This window comes from Mytilus californianus, unplaced genomic scaffold (assembly GCF_021869535.1).
Source record: "Mytilus californianus isolate M0D057914Y unplaced genomic scaffold, xbMytCali1.0.p SCAF_7, whole genome shotgun sequence".
In the NCBI taxonomy this organism is placed as follows: domain Eukaryota; kingdom Metazoa; phylum Mollusca; class Bivalvia; order Mytilida; family Mytilidae; genus Mytilus; species Mytilus californianus.
Window position 1 is genome coordinate 75,638,242 of NW_026262723.1, and position 18,881 is coordinate 75,657,122.

General features: G+C 34.0%; 1 protein-coding gene across 2 annotated transcripts in view; it reads right to left on the minus strand.

The window, feature by feature from the left end:
• The window catches only part of LOC127708473 (WD repeat and FYVE domain-containing protein 3-like), a 113,195-nt gene extending 111,178 nt beyond the window's left edge, over positions 1–2,017 (minus strand). For both annotated transcript variants that reach the window (XM_052213342.1, XM_052213341.1), the window contains exon 1: positions 1,907–2,017. The gene's annotated coding sequence lies outside the window, so the exon portion shown is untranslated. The remainder of the gene's footprint in view (positions 1–1,906) is intronic.
• Between the last annotated feature and the right edge of the window lie 16,864 nt (positions 2,018–18,881).

Genomic DNA, 18,881 nt, shown 5'->3' on the forward strand with positions numbered 1-18,881 from the left:
AATTAAATATTTGACACAGCATAGGTTTCTGACACAGAATGAATGTGGTCTAAGAACTTAAAAATTTTTAATTTACTTATTCAAACCATATCATTATTATTTGCTTTTATATATAAATCAGAAATAACCAATTTAAAATGGAAAATTTTAAAGAAAAAAAATCCCCCCCCAAAATGTTTGAACCCCCCTATGATTCATCACCCCAAACCCAATCCCAGCCTTCCCTTTGTGGTATAGTACCTTGCAGTACAATTTCAGAGAGATTCATACACTTGAACACAAGTTATTGTCTGGAAACTAGAAAAATGCTTGTTTTTGGCCCCAAATTCCTAAACGTTTAGGGCAATTACCCCCAAACTCAAACCCAGCTTTCCTTTTGTGATATGGAACCTTGTAGTACAATTTCATAAAGATCCATACACTTACACACAAGCTATTGTCATGAAACTAGAAAAATGCTTGTTTTTTTCCCCTTTTTGGCCCCTAATTCCTAACATTTTGAGGCAATTACCCCCAAAATCAATCCCAGCCTTCCCTTTGTGGTATGGTACCTTGCAGTACAATTTCAGAGAGATCCATACATTTGAACACAAGTTATTGTCTGGAAACTAGAAAAATGCTTATTTTTTGCCCCTTATTCCTAAACGTTTTGGGCAATTACCCCAAAACTTAATTCCAGCTTTCCCTTTGTAATATGGAACCTTGTAGTACAATTTCATGAAGATCCACACTCTTACACACAAGTTATTGTCATGAAACTAGAAAAATGCTTGTTTTTTGCCCCCTTTTTGGCCCCTAATTCCTTAAATATTGAGGCAAATACCCCCAAAATCAATTCCAGCATTCCCTTTGTGATATGGGACCTTGTAGTACAATGTCAGAGAGATCCATACACTAACACACAAGTTATGTCTGGAAGTTACAAAAATGCTTATTTTTGGCCCCTTTTTGGCCACTAATTCCTTAACTGTTGGTAACATAACCCCCAAAATCAATCCCAACCTTCCTTTTGCGGTATTGAACCTTATGGTCTAATTTCATAGAGATCCATTCACTTAAACTAAAGTTAACGACGACGACGACAACGTCATACCAATATACAGCTGCAAAAATTTTTTGCGGTCGTATAAAAACTGGTATAATTATTCCTGCTGTCCAAGTTTCAGGAATAATACCTGTATCCAATACCACATTAAATAGCTAAGTGTAAATAAATATCAAAAATGGTGGAGAGTTTTTCAAAAACTCATTAAGTAATTGGAGCAAATGATAAAGAAAGGACCAAGTTGATGGATGTCATTTTTAATAAATGTTTATTAAGAAATATAACATTTATTTATTTGTTAAAATACTAAGGAAGGATCAGGAAGGCGCAATTGAACTACACAATGACAAAACAGACCGTAAAAATCACATAAATATTTAAATTGAAAAATTTTTTCATAGTATTAATTCACTTTTTGGGTGTTCGGTGGTGTTCGGCAGTGAAAAGACTGACCCATATTAACTTCCCTCATCCTCATGTAATTTTTTCTAACTTAAGGATCTGATGCAATAAAATATTTGTAAGTCTGAAAGTATGATTATGAATAATTTTCTTACAATAAAATGTCACACAACTTTGATTTCTGAAATAACTTCAAATTTTTTAATGTTGTTCTCCTGCACATATAGTCAACTGATAATGGTAAAGACTTAAGAAATTAATGTTTAAATGTGCTGAACTTGATCATAACTGAGAAGTAAAGATTTGCAATTTAATGTGCCTAAAATCTGCAAATTTATGATCGATAACCATTTTCTGTTTCAGCAGCTGAAGTGATGGAATGTACAACTGTTGAATAAAGGAATTCCCTGCGTTACAAACAAAACATCAAATGTGCAAAACTGAAAAAGATGGGCATACTTGAATTTGATCTTAATGTCAATCTGTCATTGAACATGTTATGGTAAATTCACTATTTATACTGGGTTGTCAGTATTTTCGCCATTGCGTCTGATTATTATGGCAAGTTAACTTCCGTGCATCTCATTTCCGGTGTTTTAATTCCGTCAGATGGCGGTTGACTGAATATATTGAAATGCGCGAAATTTAAAATATTCTCCGCAGCTATTTAAAAAAATATCAGCAGACCGAGAGACATGTATATATATGTTTCTGGTTCAAAGGATTTCGGCAAGGTTCAAGCTGAGATTACTATTATACATCTAGTAGAATAATCTCAGGTCTTCAATCTATTTATAATTAATGAAAAAAAAGAGGCTTTTCAGTTATCAAACCGAAGTTAAATCCGTTACCCAACTGAGCCTTCCAACGGCGGGAATATCCACGACGTGTTGGCTCTTTTGGCCTTTTGCTTTTCGAACATAGTTTTACTCATCTGATAATCAACAGTAGCATATAACTTGTAAAAATCCTCATCGTTTCACTGCCGTTGGAACGCTGCAGACTTGCTTCGCATCCTCATATAATATTGGTACATACTTATAAACAATAGATACAAAGTTAACATCATTGCTTTCTCCTGTTATTCATGTCGGAAAGAAAATTAAAGAAATACTTAAAAAGAGCACTGCCTCCTATAATTTGGAATAAAAGACTTACACCTGTTGTCCTAACTGACAGTAAAGGCTTTGGTTTATGGGATCAACGAAGTGACCACTCAGGTAGAATTAGAAATCAGATGGTGGTGTAAATCTTCACGCTTCACAACAGGGCTACACTTGACTAAAACAAAACACAAAGCTTCTCAAAATATTTCGAGGACCTGGCTCTCCCCAAAGACAAAGGATATGACCCAGACTTTCTAGACCTATGTAATGTCCGGCACAAAATCATCCAACAACTGTGCGAACAGAAAAATATTACAACTGAATTCAGCACTCAAACTATCTGCGATGCCATTAAACAGCTTCATTCCGGCAAGGCAACAGACGAATTAGGTCTCGTTGCTGAACATTTTTAAAATTCTCCGGCTATAGTTACACAATTTCTTACAGACTGTTTTAATACTATCATGAAAGATAAACCCATTCCACATATAATTAAATCTGGCATTGTAATACCCGTGCTAAAAAAGGGAAAAATCCAATGATGATGGACAACTACAGGGGAATTGCCATCACACCTGTTGTTTCAAAGCTCTTTGAATGTACCACAGCCATATCTGACTCAAAATTTTAAACAGTCAACTCTTCAATTTGGATTTACAAAGGGCATGTCTATGCTTTATGGCTGGGCTAATTATCACTGAGGCTAGAGCAGAAGTTTAACATCTCACAATTAAACCTTTGTATCTGATTACTGTTGACAGTCAGAAAGCATTTGATGTAGTGGATCATATAATAATGCTGGATGAACTACATGAACACACACAAAACCATTCAATGTGGACTGTAGTAAAAAACTTATATAGTGGTCTACTCTCAAAGGTCAAATGGAAAGGAAACATTGGCGATAGCTTCCAAATTCATCAAGGAGTACGCCAGGATGGAATCCTCTCTCCATTTCTCTACAAAGTATATGTCAACAATCTCCTTGAAGATCTTAAATCACATAGTTTGGGGACTTAAAATAGGCACAACATATGTTGGCTGTCCAACATGTGCAGACGATGTAGCCTTCGTTAGCAACTGTGAACAGGAATTGCAATGTATGCTTTCTGTAACAAATCACCATGCCAACCAATCTAGAGTAACCATCAATCCTTCAAAGACTAAGGCAGTCATCTTAAATAAACCTAAAAACGTTAACAGATCTGATTTACAATGGACATTAGGCAACAACTCTATATATCCTTCAGAAGATACTACACACCTTGTTCTAAAAAGAGCAGAAATAAAGGAAAATGAAGTAAACATCGATGCACGTATCAGCATTGCTAGAAAAACGTTGTATTCCTTGATGAACACTGGTCTGCATGGCACAAATGGTCTTAATCCGCAAACTTCTTATAAAATCTATCAGAGCTACGCCATTCCACGTCTGTTGTATGGTATGAAGATTCTACCACTTAACCAGAAGCAATTGGACATCTTGTCACGCTTTCATAAAAAAACTTTAAGAAATTTCCAGTCAATGCCTGCAAGAACAGCTACTGGAGCTGTATACCTCATCTTAGGCGCACTGAAAATTGAGGCTGAAATCCATAAAAGACAACTCTCTTTCCTGTATAACATTGTTTCATGCGACAATTGAACATTACAGGATCTGGTAGACAGACAACTAATTATGAATTTGGATAATCAACATAGCTTCTTCTGTAAGGTCGCGGGTACGTTAACCTTGTATGATTTGCCAAGCATTGATTCACTAAAGCAACGGCCACCATCAAAACTAAAATGGAAATTGTCTGTAAAACTGGCTCTCCGAGATTATTGGTCAAAATTTTTTCTTAAAGAAATAGAATCTAAAACTACTTTGGTACACCTGGATAGAACTCTCTTAAAAATCGGATCTGTACACCCTGTTTGGACCAGCTTATCATCAAAAATTTCAAATGTGAAGAAAGGAGCAATAAAAATACGTCTCTTAACTGGAACTTACCTCTTTGAGTCAAATAAACACAAATTTAGTGATGGAAAAGAGTCTTCTTTATGCAGATGCTGTGGAACATCTAATGAGGACATAACGTTTAAACCCGCTGCATTTGTTTGCACCTGTCCTAAGTCAGGAATCTGATGTTCAGTAGTTGTCGTTTATTGATGTGGTTCATAAGTGTTTCTCGTTTCTCGTTTTTTATATAGATTAGACCGTTGGTTTTCCCGTTTGATCGAATGGTTTTACACTAGTAATTTTTTGGGGCCCTTTATAGCTTACTGTTCGGTGTGAGCCAAGGCTCCGTGTTGAAGACCGTACTGTGACCTATAATGGTTTACTTTTATAAATTTTGACTTGGATGGAGAGTTGTCTCATTGGCACTCATGCCACATCTTCTTATATCTATATAACACACTTCTTACTTCTCTGTCCTGCATTACATCAGCAGAGAAAAGAGACATTCTCTAATCTAAAGGTCTTAGATCTCCATTATTGGCACGTCAGGATGGACCGCAAAATTTAAAAATCAATCATATATAGTTAAATTTATTATTGACAGTACGTTCTTGTTGCCTGAGATTAACAGTCGTACCGATTTAGACAAAATTCAGAAAATGTCTACCGATATGTGTTATAGGTTGCATACCCAGAGAACTTGCATTTTGCAGAAATCATAAATCCGTCCAATTAACTGTAAATAAAGTGAACCCGTATATATTGAAAATTTGTGATATGAGCTGTTTGTACATATGTGATAAGGTAGAGGTAGGGGTGTCCTGGTTTTTTTTTTTTTTTTAAAGCTTAAGTGATTTCGTTATTATTTATTTTTTTGTTTATATTTTAATCCGTGAACTTTGGATTTTAGTGTATATATTCTTAGTTTTACTAGAAACTTTTATGTGTGCGACATAAACTTTTTTATAACTCCTCATCTGGAAATAATTCCAATGAGTAGGTGTTCCCAAGGATTTGTATAACAATATATAATGACTTGAAAGACCATATCTTATCCTATGCCTATTTCTACTAGTATGTTAAAATGTATTTTATTGCACGTCGTTTAGAATGTGATAAGTCTCAAAATGTTAGACTGATTTGATTACAATTCGGTCTTTTAAAAGACAAGTAGTACAGCTTTTCTTAGTTTCGATCATCGGTATATATTTCATCAGATAGAATTTTCTAATACTTTGCCAAAATGTTAGTTTTACCATGCCTTTTTAAAAACTTCTATGAAAAGGGTCACCGTGCTATTTTTCAAGCTACAAGTCGTGCAAAATTGCCATAATAATAAAAACAGAGACCTATCTGAAAAAAATAAATCTTAGCTGATCGAATTTTGAAATAAATTATGAGAAGATAGATTTTATAATATGCATCAGGAAAAAAAAAAGAAAAATGGTGTCACCGAACTTGTTTTCTTGCTATAAGTAAGAAAAAATATTCTTTAACATTCCTTTATAAAAATTTTACTATTAGAATTATCTTCCCTTACATATTTACATCAATATAACCAATGAAACCAAACATCTTGGTATCAAAACCGGGCAAATATCTCAGAAAGAATAAAAACCGACAGGGCAACAATATACAGCCTTCTGGGAGCTGGTTTACATGTCAGAAGGGGATTCTCACCCATGGTCGCATACAAGCTATGGAGAACATATGCAGTACCAAGAAGCATCTACGGACTTGAGGTGATGAACTTACTTGCAAAAGAAAAGGATATGCTAGAACTGGCAGAGAGAAAAATTCTCAGACAAATTCAAGGGCTTCCAAATAATACAGCAAATATGGCTGTCTATACCCTGGTAGGAGCAGAACCTATTGCCATCACATTAGACAAAAATCTACTAACCTTCTTCATGAATACTGTTAGAAATTCAGGGACCATAGAATGTGAAATTCTGCGCCGACAAATAGCATTTTCAGACCAAAGAGGAAAAGACTTTATCAACAGAGTGGAAAAAACTCTATCAAAATACAATCTGAAAACTAGTAGTTACTACATAGAAAAACCACGTAAGAAAATCGAATGGAAAAGGCTAATAGGAATAAAGATCAAGGAATACTGGAAAAATGAATGTCATAATAAAAAAATGGAAAAAACATCACTTAAATACATAGAAATACAGAACAATCCATTAAATGAAGCTCACAATATCTGGAAAAGTGTAAAAAAACAATAGTAAAGATGTAAAGGCAGGAGAAATAAAAGCAAGAATAAGTAGTCAAACGTACATATTCCAAGCCAAAAGAGCGAAGTTCGATCCAAAAGTTAACCCTTTATGTACAATCTGTGAACAGGAAAATGAAGATCTAGAACATTTTATTCTACATTGCAAAGAATTGGAGCAAATAAGATCTAAATATTGCACAAAAATCAAACAGAAAATGGATGAAATTGATACCTCAACATACAGGAAGATCATACAACAAGGGAATCTACTGCAGCTCATAATGGACTGTACTAGCAAGGACATAAACTGTTACTCAACTGTGTATGAAAACATTGAAACTCTGGCTAGAAATATGTGCTATGAGATACACATGCTGAGCACAAAAAGGATAAAAACTTGATCACAAGTACAGTATAAGTTAAAAAATATTAAAATAAAATAGTTCCTTACTTTTATCCTTTTATTATTTTATGACTTATTAGGACTTAAAATAACTTTTGCAAAGTTTTCAGATATCAAGTACCTTTAAAGAATAATGACAAGATCCGAAAAAATAGGTAATCTTAAACTGTGAAGGAAAACTTATGTATTTGAATTGTTCTAACCCCAACCCTTTTACATAACAGTCTTTTTAAACACTCTTTTCATTATAAATTCTGATGTAAGAATAGCACCGTTAACTAACAATTATAAGTATAATTTAAATTTAAGACTAATTAAATTCTTAATACTTATTTGTAAATATATCCAGTTCTTACTTAACTTTTTCTTACACCTCAGCACATTATGATATTATTCTTAAAATTTTTGGTTTAAATTCTGTAATGACAATCCTATGAATTAATAATAATATTAATCATTTATAAATTTTTATTGTCAGTCAACTGTACATAATTTTATGTTTCCTTATGTTTTAAGGTGTATATAGTTGCTACAATTATACCCTATGGGTGGTGCTCCACAATTAATGGAGGAACATACAAGAAACTGAAACTGAACTGAACCCCTTAAATGACTAAGTTGAAAAATTGATTTGAACAAAAATAAGTTTGAATAATTCAAGTAATAATTTTTTTTTTTCATTTAGATAACAGTCTTACACATTAATTGTAAATCTGTCTCAAAATTTGCAAATTCAAGTAAAGAATTAGATCGATTGTCTACTGCTATTTTACAATCAAAGATGGCGGCATACAGTTAATCGACCTCAATCTGCACTTTAATTTCCTATGTGCATTCAAATGTTTCCGAATTTCGATACATTCTTTTGATACATTCCACATGAGTGTTCCATTTAGCATCTCTGCTAAATGTAACGCCTAGCTAAATAAGAGGGGCTAGAGATACCAAAGGGACACTCAGACTCATAAGTCGAAAATAAACTGACAACGCCATGGCTAAAAAAGAAAAAGTCAAATAGACAAACAATAGTACACAAAACACAACATAGAAAACTAAAGACTGAGCAACACGAAACCCACAAGTGTTTATGAAAATCTGTAAACTGAGTATTCTTACAATTGAATATAAAATTTATTTCTGGAGTTTCAAAAAAGAAACCAGCTTAATTTCGTTTTTTTCTGGGTTCAGAAAGATGAAATGCCATCAGCCATTTCTTAGACCAATCGCTCAGCTTACTCAAGTCGTGATGAATCACTGATTTTATCTCGTGTTTAGTCTTCCTTTGAGTAATGTTATTACTTACATTTAAATCTCATTCATAAATCACACGATCATAGGCCAGGTTATGTCAAGTTCATTTGAAAGGGTTTCAATAACAAACGCTATATGAATTCATAGTGAAATTTGCCCCAGAACAATGGTAACGTGATTCCCTGAAGGTTGTTGTTACTAGTCCCTAGTAGCACAGATATACTCATTGTGGTTATCTACATTTACTTTTACTAGTCCCATGAAGCATAGATATACTCATTGTGGTTATCTACATTTACTTTTACTAGTCCCTTGTAGCATAGATATGCTCATTGTGGTTATCTACATTTACTTTTACTAGTCCCTTGTAGCATAGATATACTCATTGTGGTTATCTATATTTACTGTTACTAGTACCTTGTAGCATAGATATACTCATTGTTGTTATCTACATTTACTTTTACTAGTCCCTTGTAGCATATATATACTCATTGTGGTTATCTATATTTACTGTTACTAGTACCTTGTAGCATAGATATATTTATTGTGGTTATCTACATTTTCTTTTACTAGTCCCTTGTAGCATAGATGTACTCATTGTGGTTATCTATATTTACTGTTACTAGTCCCTTGTACCATAGATACACTCATTGTGGTTATCTACATTTATTTTTACGAGTCCCTTGTAGCCTAGATATACTCATTGTGGTTATCTATATTTACTTTTCACTAGTCCCTTGTAGCATAGATATACTCATTGTGGTTATCTACATTTACTTTTACTAGTCCCTTGTAGCATAGATATACTCATTGTGGTTATCTATATTTACTTTTCACTAGTCCCTTGTAGCATAGATATACTCATTGTGGTTATTATGTCACCCGATCGACAATGTCGGGTAATATATTGCTTTTCCTCTGTTTCTTTGTTATTATGTCACCCTGACGGAGGTCGGGTGACATATTGTTATTGTTCCATTCTTTTTTTTTATTATTATTATGTCACCCTGACGGAGGTCGGGTGACATATTTGTTATTGTTCGATTCTTTTTTTTTATTTTTATGTCACCCCAAACGGAGTTGGGGTGATATATTGTTATTGTACGATTCTTTTTTTCGTATTATTCGTATTCCACACTTTTTGTCCAGCTTAGTTCTTGGAATTGAATGGACCAATTTTGATGGAACTATACTATAATGTTAACCACCATCATGGAAACAATGCAAAAAAATCAAAATGCTAAAAACTTAATGAAACTTTACAGAAATGTAAAACACCAAACGTAGATGTGGCATTTGACTTTTGAATTTTCAAAATGGCCGCTGTTGCCATGGAAACAGCACAACTGTTTAAAATTGAAGAACTCTCCAAACGCTTTCAAAGGTAACAAATAAATCTGTTGTCATTCATTTATCTACAATCACTGTTTGTAAATTTCGAAATGGCTGCCGTTTAGTGGCAATTGGCGGACCAGGGTGACATCCGCTATTGCTTGCAAAGGCAATTCTAGTTATTATTATTCCACACTTTTTGTCCACACTTTTTCTCGGAAATTGTATGGACAAATTGTAATGGAACTATACAACAATGTTAACCACCATGTGCAGAAGTGCAGTCGAGATTGGCACTTCCAAGATGGCCGCTGTTACCATGGAAACGGCAAAAGTGCGAAAAAATGCAATTTTTCTTTTTACTGAATAATTTGAGTATGCCTGCACATAAAATCATCAAATTTTTATATAATGTAGTTGGCCTCTAGGGGGATGTTCTGGATGATTTTGAGATTCATCAGAACTACGATGTTGCCATGGAAACTGATCAAAAATATAAAAAAATTCAAAGTTCTCTAAACTTTATGAAACCTTACAAAAATGTTAGATGGCATATGTAGATGTGGAATTTAACTTTGGAATTTCCAAAATGGCTGCCGTTACCATGGAAACAATGCAAAAATTTCAAAATGCCCAAAACTTAATGAAACTTTACAGAATTGTTAACCACCAAACTGAGATGTGGAATTTGAATTTTCAAAATGGCCGCCGTTGCCATGGAAACAACACATTTGATTAAAATTGAAAAACACTCCAAACGCTTTCAAAACTAACAGATAGATATGTTGTCATGTATATATCTGCATTCACTGTTTGAAAACGTCGAAATGGCTGCCGTTTATTGGCAATTAACCAGGGTGACATCCGCTATTGCTTGCAATGGCAATTCTAGTTATGTCACCCGATCGACAATGTCGGATGATAAATTTCTTTTCCTCTGTTTCTTTACTATTATTATTATTATTCAATGTCGGGTGACATATTGCTTTCCTCTGTTTCTTTACTATTATTATGTCACCCGATCGACAATGTCGGGTGACATATTGCTTTTCCTCCGTTTCATTTTATTTTTATTATTATTCTTCCACCTAATTTTGTCCTGCAGTTTTCTCAGAGCCTAATGCACCAATCTTAATGGTTGTTCATTATAACAAGGAACCCTGACTTACGAGTTGCAGTGCAACTTCGGCACTAAAAAATGGATGCCATCACCATGGAAACCAAAGAAAGGTGAAAAAATTAAATTTTAGAGTTTGGTGAATTATTTGGATACGCATAAACTTAGAATCATGAAATTTTAATACAATGTAGGTGCCCACTATATACTGGTTTTGGATGATTTTGGCATTCACTGGAACTACTATGTTGCCATGGAAACTACAGCAAAAATTTCAAAAAATATCAAAATTTGATGAAACTTCACAATAACGATGAGAATTTGGAGTTGGAATTTCAAAAATGTCTGCCGTTACCATGGAAACAATGCAAAACAGGTCAAAATGAGCCAAAAACCTAAAAGTGGCATTTACTTTCTTAAAATGGTATGTCAAATCCATTGAAATTTTAATGGTATGTTCCCTCCCATGTACCAATGTAGCACCTGTCATTAAATTTTGGGAATGGTCTCTGTTACCATGGAAACCAGCAAAAATTTCCAAAATTTCCAAAAATTACAAAATGCTCCAAACTTAATGAAACTTAATATGATTCTTAACTGGCAAGTCTAGATGAGACTTTTGACTTTGGAATTTCCAAAATGGCCACCGTTGCCATGGAAACTGCAAAAATGTCAAAAAATTTAAAATGATCAAAAATGCTCTAAATGTTCTAAAAATTTACAGAACCATGTATATCCATGCATAAGCATCCCGGTTTAAAATTTTTGAAATGGCTGCCACTTAGTGGCAATGGGGGGAAGGGTGACATCCGCTATTGCTTGCAATGGCAAATCTAGTTATGTCACCCAATCGACAATGTCGGTTGACAGATTTTTTGGAGCCAATGGAACCAATCTTAATGATAGTTAACTATAATGAGGAACACAAAATTTCGGGTTGCAGTAGGTCTTAAGTACATCAAAAATGGCTGCCGTTACCATGGAAACGGAACAAATGTGAAAAAATCAAGTTTTTGGTTTTGGTGAATTATTTGGATATGCTTAAACTTAAAATCATTATATTTTAATACAATGTAGGTGACCACTATATACTGGTGTTGGATGATTTTGGCAATCATTGGAACTACTATGTTGCCCTGGAAACTACACCAAAAATTTCAAAAATATCAAAATGCTCCAAACTTAATGAAACTTTACAGTAACGATGAGCAAATTGGAAGATGGGGCATTTGGAGTTAGAGTTTCCAAAATGGCTGCTGGTACCATGGAAACAATGCAAAAAGGTCAAAATGCTCCAAAAACTTCAGGGTTTGGTGAATAATTTTGGTATGCTTTAACTTAAAATCATCAAATTTTTATACAATCTAGTTGTCCATTATATACAGGTTTTAAATGATTTTGACAATCATTGGAACTACTATGTTACCATTGATACAGGAGCAAAAATTTCAAAAATTTCAGAATGCTTCAAACTTAATGAAACTTCACAATAATGATGACTGTCATGTGTGGAAGCTGCAATCTAGTGGCAATACGGGAAGGGTGACATCCGCTATTGCTTGCAATGGCAAATCTAGTTATTCTTATTCTTCCAATGATTTTTGTCCGGCAGTTTTTTTGGAGCCAATGGAACCAAACTTAATGGTTTACTATAATGAGGAACATAAAACTTCGAGTTGCAGTAGGTCTTTGGAACATAAAAAATGGCTGCCGTTACCATGAAAACGGAACAAATGTGAAAGAATCAAGTTTTTGGTTTTGGTGAATTATTTGGATATGCTTAAACTCAAAATCATTAGATTTTAATAGTATGTAGGTGTCTGCTATATACTGGTTTTGGATGATTTTGGCAATCATTGGAAATACTATGTTGCCATGGAAACAACACCAAAAATTTCAAAAATATCAAAATGCTCCAAAATTAATGAAACTTCACAGTTACGATGTACAACATTTGCAGATGTGGAATTTGGTTTTGGAAATTCCAAAATGTCTGCCGTTACCATGGAAACAATGCAAAAAAGGTCAACATGCTCCAAAAACCTTAAAGTAGCATTTCCTCTCTTAAAATGGTAGGTCAAATACATTGAAACTTTGGTGGTATGTTCCCTCCCATGTACCGATGTGGCATCTGTCATTAAATTTTGGGAATGGTCTCTGTTACCATAGAAACCAGCAAAAAAGTCAAAATTTTCAAAAATTTCAAAATGCTCCAATCTTTATGAAACTTATTATGATTGTTAACTGGCAAGTATAGATGAGACTTTTGACTTTGGAATTTCCAAAATGGCCACCGTTGCCATGAAAATTTCAAAAATTTCATAAATTTCAAAATGCTCCAAATTTAATGAAATTTGATATTAATGTTATCTGGCAAGGATAGATGAGACTTTTGACTTTGGAATTTCCAAAATGCCTGCATTAACTGTTTCAAATTTTCGAAATGGCTGCGGCTTAGTGGCAATAGGGGAAGGGTGACATCCGCTATTGCTTGCAATGGCAAATCTAGTTATTATGTCACCCTCAACGGAGCTGGGGTGACATACTGTTAAACCATTGTGGTGACGTTAGCCTATTCATTTACCGTGGATTCTTTTTCTAGAATCAACGCTTCCTAAATCTGCCGCTGAAATTGACTCACCAAACTATATTCAATTGTTTCCTTTGTGTGCCTAATTTCATTAAGTTTGAATAGGCTAATTTACTGATTTCTGTTCACTAATGGAATTAATTTTAAAACTTACCTTTAATTTTTGTAATCTTTATATGCCTTCACTGGGAATCGAACCCTTCCTTGAAATCTGTTATGTGTGAATGACATCAACACATCGACGAAACCTCTCGGCTACCAATGGGTTACACTATAGATGTCTACTTTATATATTTAAATGAATATCTGATATACATCGGTTCATTGGACACACAGGGCTTGTACCTTTATATAGACAAAATAGGCAGTCGTATAGTATGAGTTGGTAGCCGCGAGGTTAGAGTGGTTAAAATCAATGAGTTAAAGATAGGGATTTGTCGGTTTAGGTATTCCCTCTGTTGTTCCAATTCTTAAGTTATCCTGGTTTTTTTTTCAAAATTTGCATGTTATAGTGGATATTTTTGTAATAATAGCGAGTTTTACCGGTTTTTTTTTAATTATTATTGGCTTTTTCACATGTTTGAAACAAAAATTATTATATTCTATTTGTCAATTTTTGTTTTATAAATATTGTATGATTTCATCTGTTTTACTACATAATTTTACAAAGGTTTGTTCGCAAATTCCTATGCGAGAAAATCGTGATGTGCCTAGAGTGGTAGACAAATTTTGATAACATACTTATTATAAATACTTTATATATGCTTTTTGGTCGGGTTGTTGTCTCTTTGACACGTTCCCCATTTCCATTCTCAATTTTATTAGAAATAATTTCGAATATGTCTTATTTTGTATAAACAGATAATATTCATGTGCCTGGTAATATAAAGATCTTTAAAGGTAGAAGTGTTATATTTGTATTTTGTTAACCAATTAATTGTGATCTGAGATTTATCAATGCATCGTTGGACACGATAACATGGTTATTTAAACTCACTTACAATACCCTCTAAGAAAAGGCTTTAATTTTGAAAAGAAATTAACACAATAGTTTAAGTTATAGATACAATGGATAAGCGTAGATTCATGAAAAACAAACCATTCGCCCTCCGGGCTCATGGTTTCTTTTTCAAGAATCTACGCTTATCCATTGTATCTATATAACTTATTCTACGTTTCTTTTTTTTCTTATTTTTCTTCCACACATTTTGTCCGCGCGAATTCTTGGAATCCAATGAACCAATGTTGATGGAACTCTTCTATAATGCGGACCCCACTGTAAAGTTGTGCACCTTGCTATGGAATGGTAAAAAATGGCCACCGTTTCCATGGAAACAGCAAAAATGCGAAAAAAAATCAAAGTGTTCCAAACTGGATGAAACTCCACAGGAATGGTAACTGGCATGTGCTGATTTGCAGTTTGACTTCGGAATTTTCAAAATGGCTGCCGTTACCATTGAAATAGCTAAACTATCAAAAATTGTAATTCTTTCGTTATAAGACCCAACTGGATGAAACTTTATGAAAATGTTACCCGTTATGCTAAGATGTCAAGACAATATTTGGATAGTCCAAAATGGCCGCCGTTGCATGGCAACTGGGGGCAAGTTTTACATTGGCCATTCGGGAATATGCATATAATCTGCATTTTCTTAAAGAGTATCTCACCAAAGTCAATGAAACTTTATTGATATATAACATGACATGTGGCAATGAGATGCCTGCTTTTAGAATTTTGGAATTATCCACTGTAACCATGGAAACAGCAAAAATGTCCAAAATTTCAAAATAATCAAAATGCTGCAAACTGGATGAAACTTTACAGAAATGGTAACTGGCATGGGCAGAGTTGCATTTTGAAGTTGGAATTTTCAAAATGCCCGCCGTAACCATGCAAAACGGCAAAAATGTCCAAAATTTTAAAATGCTCCAAACTTAATGAAACTTTACAACAATGATAATTTGCATGTGTAGATGCACTCTTTGACTTTGGAATTTTCTAAATGGATGCCGCTCGCCTGGCAATGGGGGAAGGGTGCCATCCGCTATTGCTTGCAATGGCAAATTTAGTTATTATTATTCTTCCAATGATTTTTGTTCGGCAGTTTTTTTTAGCTAATGGAACCAATCTGAATGATTGTTTGCTATAATGAGGAAACACAAAATTTAGAGTTGCAGTAGGTCTTTGGAACATAAAAAAATGGCTGCCGTTACCATGGAAACTGAAAAAAAGTGAAAAAATCCAATTTTTGGTTTTGGTGAATTTTTTGGATATGCTTAAACTTAAAATCATTAGATTTTAATTCAGTGTAGGTGTCCACTATACACTGGTTTTGGATGATTTTGGCAATCAATGGAACTACTATGTTGCCATGGAAACTACAGCAAAAATTTAAAAAATATCAAAATTTGATGAAACTTCACAATAACGATGAGCATCATTGGTTGATGTGGAATTTGGCGTTGGAATTTCCAAAACGGCTGCCGTTACCATGAAAACATGCAAAAAAGGTCAAACCTTAAAGTAGCATTTCTTCTCTCTAAATGGTAGGTCAAATCTATTGAAACTTTGATGTTTTGTTCCTTCCATTGTACAATGTGGCATCTGTCATTAAATTTTGGGAATGGTCTCTGTTACCATGGAAACCAGCAAAGATGACAAAAATTTCAAATATTTCAAAATGCTTCAAACTTTATGAAAGTTAATAAGATTGTTACAGATGAGACTTATCACTTTGGAATTTCCAAAATGGCCACCGTTGCCATGGTAACTGAAAAAATGTCAAAAATTTGAAAATGCTCAAAACTTAATGAAACTTGATAAGAATGTTATCTGGCAAGTGTTGATGAACTTTTTGACTTTGAAATTTCCAAAATGGCCACCGTTGCCATGGAAACAGCAAAAATGTGAAAATTTCAAAATGCTTCAAATGTTCTAAAAAATTACAGAAATATGTATTGCCATGCATATAAGTGCATTCACTGTTTAAAACTTTCGAAATGGCTGCCTAGTGTCAATGGGGAAAGGGTGACATCCACTATTGCTTGCAATGGCAAATCTAGTCTATATTTACTTGTTTATTTATCAATAACTTTGATTTGTATCATTAAATCCTTTAACGGAAAAAGAAATGAAATATACATTTAAAGACAATCAGTGGAGATTAGCCTTCCCAAACACACGAGATCACCACCAGTTTTTGGTTGCGTTCGAGTAGCTCAGTCTTTAGTTTTCTGTTTTGTGGTTTGTGAACTTGTTTGTCTTTTTGTTGTCTTTCGGTTTAGGCATGACGTTGTCAGTTTGTATGAGTTGTGTATGTACCTTTATCTTGCGCCTATTTTTTCACTCCATATCAGAGACATTTAGGGTTAGTTAAATGAGCAGTTACAATTGTTTTACCTCTATTAAATGTGCAAATGACATGACACAAAAAACAAAACCTAAGAAAACACAAATATTAACAAAAAAAATGCTTGCGATTCTACGATTTTTATGCTCTTGGGTTGAATGATTAGCGATAAAAGTGTTCTTGTATGTTTATAAAAACAAGGAGATGTTGTATGATAGTCAACGTGAAAGCTATCCATACATATAGTGATGGTAAGTACGTTACATTTTTTCGATGGAGACTCATTACCTGGTTTGTTCCCAGAGTGCCAGTTTATCAAGGTCGACTTGAAGTCAGATTCTGTCGACAACTGATGTTATCGTAAGATATACAATGGTGCCATCCGCTAATGATCTTACATAGATCTGATATATTTTAGCATATCATTAATGTAGTATAGAAATAAGAGAAATGATTCCTGTGGCATCCCAGAGGATATTCTTTTCCGAAAACCCTGTTGTGAATTTAGTCTTCAGTTTGTTATATTGCGTTTTGTAGACGGTCTTTTCGTCGTTGTACGGTTTTGTTGTGATGGAGTTGTCAGTTTGTCTTCGACTAATTAGTACTAATATCCCTTCGGTATCTTGCGCCTCTCTTGTAATGACCTTAAGCTATTGTTCTGATAAGCATAAGTCATGATGTTAATTTAACATGCAATACAAGTTAGCTACACTGGTCTATGCTTTACTGTTTCAAATTTCTTTCCTTTCTTACCGGACATTCATTTGCTAATCTCCATATGCTGGGTACTTCTCCGGTGCTGTTTCACTCATTTTATATCAAAGTTAGAATGGGTGATACTTCAGTGGACAATCTGGTCCAGCTGTTTTATGTAAGTTTAAGTTGTTTAGCAGTTTGGTGACTCCATTTTCAGTGATATTTAAGTCAGGCCTAGTAGGAAAATATCGTGTCATCTTGCATGTGTCTTTGGGTTATTGTGTTACATTTGCTTTTAGTGAAAAAGCCTTCTGAATTCAGGTATTTAAAATGTACGTCTTATCATTTGAATCTGAATGTAATTATCCTCCAATTTAAGGCTGTTTGTACTATGCCGCATCCTCATGGTTCCAGGCTTTCCTTTTTTCGTTTGTACCACCTATCCCGTTTTTTTTTCATGATTTTTAGGTCTATTTATCCACGGGCATACATTTTTACTCCTCGCTTTTTATGAGATAGGTTGTAATACTTTCTTCTAACTTTTTGCTGGAATATATTCCACATATTGGTTTCTGCTTGCTTTCATATAAAAACTAATAATGAGTGATGGATCGTTTTGATTTCATTTCTAATTTTGCTTTACCAAATAATGCTATCTTGCAAGGTTTCCTGGTGTCTAACAGGTGTAATACCAATAATAGTATAAACAATACCATAATCTATTATACCAAAAATCTGCTGAAATAGCAGTAATAAAAAATATAATATTTATCTTTGATGCTTTTTCTATATTCCTGATGAACTAATTAATGCTTTATTTATTTGGCGTTCTAGAGTCGTTATAGGAGGATAGCTATGTTGCTTGTATCCAACGAGATCTAGTTTGCACCGTTCGATTTCACAATCAGTCAATCCAGGTTCCTGTACCAAAGATGATATGCAGGTTTGTTCAGTCGATCATATTTTCAAGCTGAATTTGTTTTGCTTTAAATGATTGAAAATTTACATTCAGAATTCTCAGATCTGCTTAGATTTAGTTGTCTTGGTGGATGATTTTGTAGATCATGAATTGGTTGCATCTGTTTTGTTGATGTGGGACTTTGAATTGGCGCGTCAGACAGAATACTCGACTGGTTTGAATTACTGAAGACCATGGAAAAATAGAATGTTAAAGGTTCGGACAACTGCAGAGTCGTTCACATCTTCTAGGACTAGGTACAGATTGGGTTAAATTGACTGGCAACTGACACTCTAAACTAAAAGTATTGCATACCTCGAATTCCACGGGTGACAGGTTTATCACATATACCACACAGGTAGTTTGATCCAGGATGAGATGGTCCAGGATTTATATTCATTCCAATTGCCTTAGTGATGGGGATATATGCCAGATAAGTTCTTAAAAATCTGAACTTTTTTTTCA